We start from the raw sequence: 9,884 nt of genomic DNA, 5'->3' as shown, positions 1-9,884 counted from the left end.
GAATAAAGGCGTAATCCATGATATAAGTATTGAGAAACATTATTTTCTTATTAAAAATAAAATATATGTGATGTCACTATGTCGAAGGAATCAAAGCAACTGCTGTTGCAGAATAACAGGCACAGCTAACTATATCATACAGGAATGTCAAATTTACGAAACCTTTATGTACAAGGATGACGGCAGCATGTACAAGATACTCCTGTGAATGAGACATTATATGATGTTGCAATATTTTGCTTCCTGACCACCATAGCCATTTTTTAGACAGGAAAATAACCCACTGAATTATCAACTTTTTCTCCAATACAAACGCAAGTTTGAAAGAGAGACTGGGTTTCGAGCACCTTATCTACGATATAGGCGGTGAAACTGAAAACACAACGGTACACCATTGACATGCTTCCATAGCCAAGAAGTTCCTAAAGGAAATGCGAAACCCAAAACACAGTGTAGAGGACCATCGTCACTATATTAACAATATAGTACGAGATGTATGGCTAATAAAACTTAGTTAAAAGTGCCATAGTTAAAATTGTTAAGAACTGAACTTCTCGAGATGTTTTAAAGTTACATAAAAACATAATGTCCGCATCAGTGGTTTTAATGTTCAGTAAAAATAAAGACTTTATAAGTAATCTAGGTGATCGACTATGAATGAAAAAAGATAAATATCATGGAGAGTGAATAAATGGAAAAACATCAATACATCTTCTGAAATTCACAGCTATTACAGGTGAAAAACAAAAGCAAATCATAAAGCTAAGAAAAAATGAGATGAATAGTTGAGCTTGAGGCCAGAATGTTGTAACAGTGTTCAGATTATACGTGAAAAGACACATAAATTCATTGTTCAGGAAAATATTTCTCAAGTTCATTGACCGAGACAAGGATTCGACATTTTGTGGAATTATAACAAGTAGCCCTTGGGAGTGGGCATAAAAATTACACTTGCTGCTCTCAGTAGAATTACATAGCTACTTACGGCTCGTTCGTGTAAGGCTCTTTATTTATTAAATCGCCGCAGAAGACAATTACCTTCCCAGATAAGAAGGAATGGAAAAGAAATTTAATTTGCCAGGAATGAAATGCGCTCTAGTTCTATGAAAATAAGCATTTATAAGTCACAAGTAAATTACTTTCATGAGCTATATTGTAAGGACTGTTGTTATACATTGCATGACAAAAAATATTAAGCACCCACAAGTGGAGGAGGATACAAAATGCCACTTCACGGTTTTAGTAGGTATGTAATGTTAGTTCAGTGATTGCAAAATCAAGTCAGATACAGAAGGGACTTAACAGTAGGAGCCCACTTACCGGTATGATGTTACACTCCCTCTGACTTGGACGCACACAGCTACTCGATTATGATGGGTGTTATGAAAGCGTTGTATTTTCTCCTGAGGTAATATGGCCCACAACTGTTGTAGCTGTGCCTTGATATCCTCTATACTGGCAGTGGAAGAGAGTTGACGTCTTAGCTGGTCCCATGCACATTCTATCAAGGACAAATCTGGAGGTATTTCTAACCACTAGAGTACCTCAACAATTCTTAGATATACATGTCGTGTGTACGACTAGCATTATCCTCTTGAAAAACTACTACTACTGCGTGAAAAGTAATACATGAGGGCACAGGATATCCATAACAAACCACTGTGCAGTCGACTACCCTCTGTCACTGCCAGTTTCGAGGCCCACGAGAAAGACAGGCCGTGGAGCGTACGTCACACCACGTGACACTGCAGGAGTGCCAGCAGCCGTCTCCGGCGGGGAGCGAGTAACTGTTTCAGACGAATTTAATGATTTTTGACTGCGTGTTTAAAAGCATGCAAGTTCTCAATAGTATACAACGAAGTTAATACCTTTAGCGCGTACCTTTTCAGTTAAATGTTGAATTCCCGTGGGCACTGCACGCAGCTGAGTGTTCAGGAGGTGTGGCGGACAAGCCGACTAATGTGATGTCACAAGTTCGTTGCTTGGTCCGTATATCTCGTTGGCCCCGACCAGTTGTGATATGACGTCATACCCGATAGCTCCGCATTCCACGATGCCAGGAGTAACAATGCTGCACCTCTCCAAAACACTGGAAGCATTCGAGCTCTCTCCATGTCGACTACATACTCATCACTGATGGGCCTTCGGTGCAGTGCAGGACTACCGAACACAATATGACGCCATTCATCGCCATTCCATGCTCCCTGGCCACAGCACAACTCCAGTCGAACCCGGTTGTGTTGTGTTGTTAACAGCAGTCTATGCGTGAGAAGGTGATTCCCTAGTTTTGGCTGCTGCTTGTCTCCAACCAATAATATTGGATGATACACCGTGTTGCAGGTAGTCCATTGCACATACTCGGATTATAGGTACAGTTGTGAAGGGAATTACCATGCGCTTGGTGAACAATACGACTGCCCCCGTTGCGGTGGTCCGACGTGGTCGACCGGAACGTTGGCGACGAGTATGCCTGCTCTCTGACATCAGGTCACTGTCGCATTCGAATGCCCCAAAAACCTGGATGCTGCAAGCTTCGAACCGCCAGCCAAGCTGAGACCCACAATGGGGCCCCTAAACTCTGCCAGGCGCTGATATCGCTTTTTCACGCGAGTACTCGCCATCTGCGTGTCCTTAGCCGTGATCACCCAACATTTGACACTGTTCACTTTCTTTGTACGCACTGCCAGGCCTGGTAACAACGTTAAACTCGAACAAGACTAAGCGCTCTGATAGACGCTCTATCCATCATAGATAATTGCAACCCTGATAATTTACATATGCGCCGATCGTGTGTCAGTGTACAAAACTACGTTGACATCCGGGCATCTCATATGATTGCTTCGCTTTTTTTGTCAGAAAGCGTAAATTACTTCAAAAATTTAAAACATAACTGTCAAAACTTCAGAAACAAAAAATTCTTGTAACTCTTCAGGCTTTCCCGGCGAGACTTGACATGTGGAACAATCGGGTCTACTGCCGGATGTTTCTGTCGCTCTGGCACAATATTTCGGTCACGTAACTCGTTGCCTTCTTCAGGTGCTACCTGAGACTGCCGTATTGGAGGATCTTGTCAAGTATTTATGTCCAGAGGGCGCTAGGCGCTCTGTTTGTCCGCGCCCGCCTGGCGCTGCTTGTAAGGTGTTGTCTCTTCCCCGGTGCACCCTCAGACGTCCGCGCCCGACTTGGTCGCCATCTGTGGCAGCTCTTTGAGGCCTGTCCTGTGTCAGGCGTTCCGTTCGCGGTCAGCGCCCGGCTGGTGCTGCTCCTGAGGTTTTGACCCTTCCCTGGTGCTCCCACAGACGTCCGCGCCCGGTTCGTCCACCATCTGTGGTTGTGGCAGCTGTCTGGAGCCGGACCCGCGTTTGGCGTTCCGTTCGCGGTCTGCGCCTGCTTGGCGCTGCTCCTGAGGTGTTAGCACTTCCCTGGTGCTCCGACGGACGTCCGCACCCGCCTCGTCCACCATCTGCATTTGTGGCAGCTCTCTGAGGCCCGTCTCGCGTTGGGCGCTCCTTTATGACACTGTCCCAAAATCTTGGCGTCTGTGTCACAATTTTGCTGTTGTTGTAGTCCATTGAGTGACTGAGCTCCAGACAGTGCTCCGCTATGGAAGATTTGGTTGCCTGTCCGAGTCTGGTGTGCCTCTGGTGTTCTTTGCACCTGACATCCATCGTCCTGGATGTCTGGCCAATGTATGACTTCACACACGCACCGGATGTGCCCATGATCTAGCCTTACCAGCTCACTCTTACACATGCCTAGGCTGGCAGAAGTATGTTCACGTGATATTCGTCTGAGATGACTAATGTCAAAACGTTATCTTGTAACAGAATATGGCCAGTGTGCAAAGCATCGTAATTTTTAAAAAAACATTTTTATGTAGTAAATCTCAAAGGTAATTTTCCATACAGAATTATATTATTTGAAGACTGTCTAAAAACCTTTCTCTAAAAATACTTCAAATTTTTTTAGCATTTCTTAATATCAAATTACATAAAATGAACCTAAGACTTTTTAAAAAATTCTTATGTACGTCTTATAATGCCATATATAAGCTAGTTTCATTACATTCATAATTAGTCGAAATCAAAGATGCAATTAATACTGCATGATACTTTTCATCTGGAAGAATACATTATACCTATTTACCAATGGAGCAACAATTAATATTTTGCACATTTGTTAGCAAACATGTTGTTTATACTAGCTTGTATACGACAATATGTCGTCCGACGTCTAAGTGAGAGCACATAACCCGATGTCTACCTGCAGTTTCGTCAGCCGAGGTACAGGTGAAACATCTTCCATTGTTTGGTATGATAAAAACTAAATTACGTCCGATCATGCCATGAAGGCCCAACGGAACCGACCGGCCGCCGTGTTATCCTCAGCCCACAGGCGTCACTGGATGCGGGTATGGAGGGGCATGTGGTCAAGACATGCCTCTCCCGGCCGTATGTCAGTTTACGAGACCGGAGCCAGTACTTCTCAGTCAAGTAGCTCTCAGTTTTCCTCACAAGGACTGAGTGCACCCCGCTTGCCCATCCAAGTGCTAGCCCACCCCGACAGAGCTTAACTTCGGTGATATGACAGGAACCGGTGTTACAACTGCGGCAAGACCGTTGGCGTTTGATATGATCAGTTCACAATTATAAACTACTTTAGATTACGAATGCTCGTAAAATAACACGTGATCTAATACTGCTAATCATTCATAGATATTTATGTTATAATTATTATATTCATAGGTTTTCTCCTTGGATAACCCTCATCAGTGTGCCATCGTATATGCCTAATATTACGATCTTAATTTTATTCCAATCAGAATAACTCTGAACCAAAGGCAAAATTTACCCAAAGAAGCGAACATGGGGCTATAATTAATATTTCACGTTTTGTTAACAAATATGCTGTTATGCGAGCTTATTTACGACATCCGTCATTCGACGAGAGATGTACTATTCTATTTCATGAGATCGGAATAGCTTTTGTTGAACCTGTGATCTGTCTATTAAAATTTTTTTGCATTTTTAATTTGATGCATAAACACGCTTACTTATGATAATGCGTACTACGGCGTCTAGGTGACATCTCAGCGTCCGACATCCATTCACAACATCGTCTCCAGGATGTCTAGGTAAATTCGTTGCGTTGTTTGATGTAAATACATAATTCTAAACCAACATAGGATTCTAGCTGCTCCTAAACTAACCCCTGGTCTTTTATTGGTATCCCTTCATACATTTCTATTGTAATGCAATTACTGTTTTCACGTGATATTCTCTTTAGGTGACTAACATCACAAAAGCTGTTGTTGATAATTCTTCCGGGTTATATGGCCGTGGTCCATGGAATACTTCTATTCCTAACGTTTCGTCCAATACTACGTTGGACATCCTCAGAGGTATGACGGACTATTATCGATAGTTACATTTTATCTTTGACTAGTTTTCTCTCTGCTACTATGTGCAAGCTAGACCACGCCCACTTTCCTCAGTATTTAGGCCGCTCTCCGACGCCCGACTCCTCAGTCGGCAGGACTCAACAGGACCAGCCATACCTCTGAGGATGTCCAACGTAGTATTGGTCGAAACGTTAGGAATAGAAGTATTCCATGGACCACGGCCATATAACCCGGAAGAATTATAAGCAACAGTACCATCCTGTCGTGAAAGCCTTCATTGTATCATCACAAAAGCTATCATGAAATACAGTATGGCGATGGTTAGGTTATTCTTTCTACGTAGGAACACGAGATCTAAGTAGGGCGATAAGAATTTCTCTTATCACAAATGATGTTTGCAACTGAAAGAAGTCCAACAATCTACTATCTAGCTACTTCTAATCGTGCACTGCTAAAGCTATCATCAGTTTTAAGATACGTTTAGACTTAACTAAAATTATAACAGCTCATCATTGATTGTAGGAAAGGTTTTTGACTAGATTCAAATTGATTGTTCAACAAATGTTCCAGAAGACACTTTCTGTTACTAGATATCTAAAAGTTCTCTAACATGTCTGATCTCCACCCTTTAAGGGTTTTCTGTAAGACTTTCATGTTGCGCCTGATATTTGCAATACGTTTCTTGTCACGGGGGTTATCCCCAAAGTCAATTTTGTTGTGAGTACTGGTATATTGAGCTACTCCTGGATGTATTAAAAATAACCTACTTATTATACCATTAGCTGCACATAGAGAGCTTTTAAGTGATTATACATTGTCGTCTTAGTTGTGATTTTCTATAAAGGAAAATATAATAAAGGAATATTTATAAAATGTTTATAAAAGTTTTCTAAAATGATATAAAAAGCTTTACGCATCAGTTACGTTTTATGAGTGTTGCAAATTGTTTTACAGACAGTTTTTTTTTAGAATGCTGACTTGGCTTATACTTCATGATAATTTAGGAATGTGTATATTTGGAACAGTAGATCCGTGCCTGAATCACCTGCGTTAGTATCGATTTGTACTACCATTGCGCCATTTGATGTACTTATGAAGCACAAAGAATGTTTACTCTGGAATCCGTCGGCTGTAAAGTTGCGATGATTATAATTGTAATCATTGCAGTAATATGTGTGCACATAGCTGTTGTTGTAAAATTGACATGCCGACTTCTAGTACACCTCACGATACCAACGTGGACATGCATTGCATAGTAGTTGTTGTTGTTGTCTTCAGTCGCGAGACTGGTTTGATGCAGCTCTCCATGCTGCTCTATCCTGTGCAAGCGTCTTCATCTCCCAGTACTTACTGCAACCTACATCCTTCTGAATCTGCTTAGTGTATTCATCTTTTGGTCTCCCTCTACGATTTTTTCCCTCCACGCCGCCCCCCAATGCTAAATTTATGATCCCTTTATGCCTCAGAACATGTCCTACCAACTGGTCCCTTCTTCTTGTCAAGTTGTGCCACAAACTGCTCTTCTCCCCAGTTCTGTTCAGTACCTTCTCATTAGTTATGTGATCTACCCATTTAATCTCCAGCATTCTGCTGTAGCACCACATTTCAAAAGCTTCTATTCTCTTCTTGTCCAAACTATTTATCGCCCATGTTTCACTTCCATACATGACTACACTCCATACAAATACTTTCAGAAACGACTTCCTGACACTTAAATCTATACTCGATGTTAACAAATTTTTCTTATTCAGAAACGCTTTCCTTGCCATTGCCAGTCTACATTTTATATCCTCTCTACTTCGACCATCATCAGTTATTCCACATTGTCGAAAGCTTTCTCTAAGTCTACAAATGCTAGAAACGTAGGTTTGCCTTTCCTTCATCTATTTTCTAAGATAAGTCGTAGGGTCAGTATTGCCTCACGTGTTCCAACATTTCTGCAGAATCCAAACTGATCTTCCCCGAGGTCGGCTTCTACCAGTTTTTCCATTCGTGTGTAAAGAACTCACGTTAGTATTTTGCAGCTGTGACTTATTAAACTAATAGTTCGGTAATTTTCACATCTGTCAACACTTGATTTCTTTGGGATTGGAATTATTATATTCTTCTTGAAGTCCGAGGGTATTTCACCTGTCTCATACATCTTGCTCACCAGATGGTAGAGTGTTGTCAGGACTGGCTCTCCCATGGCCGTCTGTAGTTCTAATGGAATGTTGTGTACTCCCAGGGCCTTGTTTCGACTCAGGTCTTTCAGTGCTCTGTCAAACTCTTCACGGAGTATCCTATCTCCCATTTCATCTTCATCTACATCCTATTCCACTTCCATAATATTGTCCTCAAGTACATCGCCCTTGTATAGACCCTCTATATACTCCTTCCACCTTTCTGCTTTCCCTTCTTTGCTTAGAACTGGGTTTCCATCTGAGCTCTTGATATTCATACAAGTGGTTCTCTTTCCTCCAAAGGTCTCTTTAATTTTCCTGTAGGCAGTATCTATCTTACCCCTAGTTAGAAAAGCCTCTACATCCTTACATTTGTCCTCTAGCCATCCCTGCTTAGCCATTTTGCACTTCCTATCGATCTCATTTTTGAGACGTTTGTATTCCTTTTTGCCTGCTTCATTTAGTGCGTTTTTATATTTTCTCCTTTCATCAATTAAATTCAATATTTCTTCTGTTACCCAAGGATTTCTACTAGCTCTTGTCTTTTTACCTACTTGATCCTCTGCTGCCTTCACTACTTCATCCCTCAGAGCTACCCATTCGTCTTCTACTGTATTTCTTTCCCCCATTCCTGTCAATTGTTCCCTTATGCTGTCCCTGAAACTCTGTACAACCTCTGGATAGATGGCTCTGAGCACTATGGGACTCAACTGCTGAGGTCATTAGTCCCCTAGAATTGAGAACTAGTTAAACCTAACTAACCTAAGGACAGCACAAACATCCATGCCCGAGGCAGGATTCGAACCTGCGACCGTAGCGGTCTTGCGGTTCCAGACTGCAGCGCCTTTAACCGCACGGCCACTTCGGCCGGCTACAACCTCTGGTTTAGTCAGTTTATCCAGGTCGCATCTCCTTAAATTCCCACCTTTTTGCAGTTTCTTCAGTTTTAATCTACAGTTCATAACCAACAGATTGTGGTCAGAGTCCACATCTGCCCCTGGAAATGTCTTACAATTTAGTACCTGATTCCTAAATCTTTGTCTTACCATTATATAATCTATCTGATACCTTCTAGTATCTCGAGGATTCTTCCATGTATACAACCTTCTTTTATGATTCTTGAACCAAGTGTTACCTATGATTAAGTTATGCTCTGTGCAAAATTCTACCAGACGGTTTCCTCTTTCATTTCTCTCCCCCAATCCATATTCACCCACTATCTTTCCTTCTCTCTCTTTTCCTACTCTCGAATTCCAGTCAGCCATGACTATTAAATTTTCGTCTCCCTTCACTACTTGAATAATTTCTTTTATCTCATCATACATTTCATCAATTTCTTCATCGTCTGCAGAGCCAGTTGGCATATAAACTTGAACTACCATAGTAGGCATGGGCTTCGTGTCTATCTTGGCCACAATAATGCGTTCACTATGCTGTTTGTAGTAGCTTATCCGCACTCTTATTTTTTTATTCATTATTAAACCTACTCCTGCATTACCCCTATTTGATTTTGTATTTATAACCCTGTATTCATCTGACCAAAAGTCTTGTTCCTCCTGCCACCGAACTTCAATTATTCCCACAATATCTAACTTTCACCTATCCATTTCCGTTTTTAAATTTTCTAACCTACCTGCCCGATTAAGGGATCTGACATTCCACTCTCCGATCCGTAGAACGCCAGTTTTCTTTCTCCTCATAATGACGTCCTCTTGAGTAGTCCCCGCCCGGAGATCCGAATGGGGGACTATTTTACCTCCGGAATATTTGACCCAAGAGGACGCCTTCATCATTCAACCATACACAACATTGCATAGTACCACTTACCATATATGAATAAATTATTTTAGCGATCTTGACAGCTGAAAATTTATTCAGTGTTCGTACTATTACTACTACTGTTGCAACCACCACCACCACCACCACCACCACCACTACCATCACTGCTACTGTTTCCTCTCAATGTCACTATCTCCCTCTTGTTCCTTGTTACTGCTATTATCTCATTCATTCATTCATTCATTCCCACTGCTCTCTTCTTACTGTCACTATCTTCCTCTTCCTCGTTGTCATTGTCATAACTCTGCCTCTCATTATCATTGACTCTCACCCACTTCCACTTTCTCTTTCTCTTTTCCTAGTACTGTTCTCTCACTACGTACTATGTTCCTCTGTCACCGTGCCCCCCTTTCTTTCATACTGCCATTGCGACTTTCACTTTTTCCACACTTCAACCACTGTAGACTATCTTCCTGTAGTTATTACTTCTCCATCTCTTTCCCGCTGCCGTTGTCACCTTCTCTCTCAGCATGGAGAAGCTC

The sequence above is a fragment of the Schistocerca serialis genome, chromosome 2 (genome assembly GCF_023864345.2).
Source record: "Schistocerca serialis cubense isolate TAMUIC-IGC-003099 chromosome 2, iqSchSeri2.2, whole genome shotgun sequence".
Classification (NCBI taxonomy): Eukaryota; Metazoa; Arthropoda; class Insecta; order Orthoptera; family Acrididae; genus Schistocerca; species Schistocerca serialis.
This window is presented reverse-complemented; position numbering follows the sequence as displayed.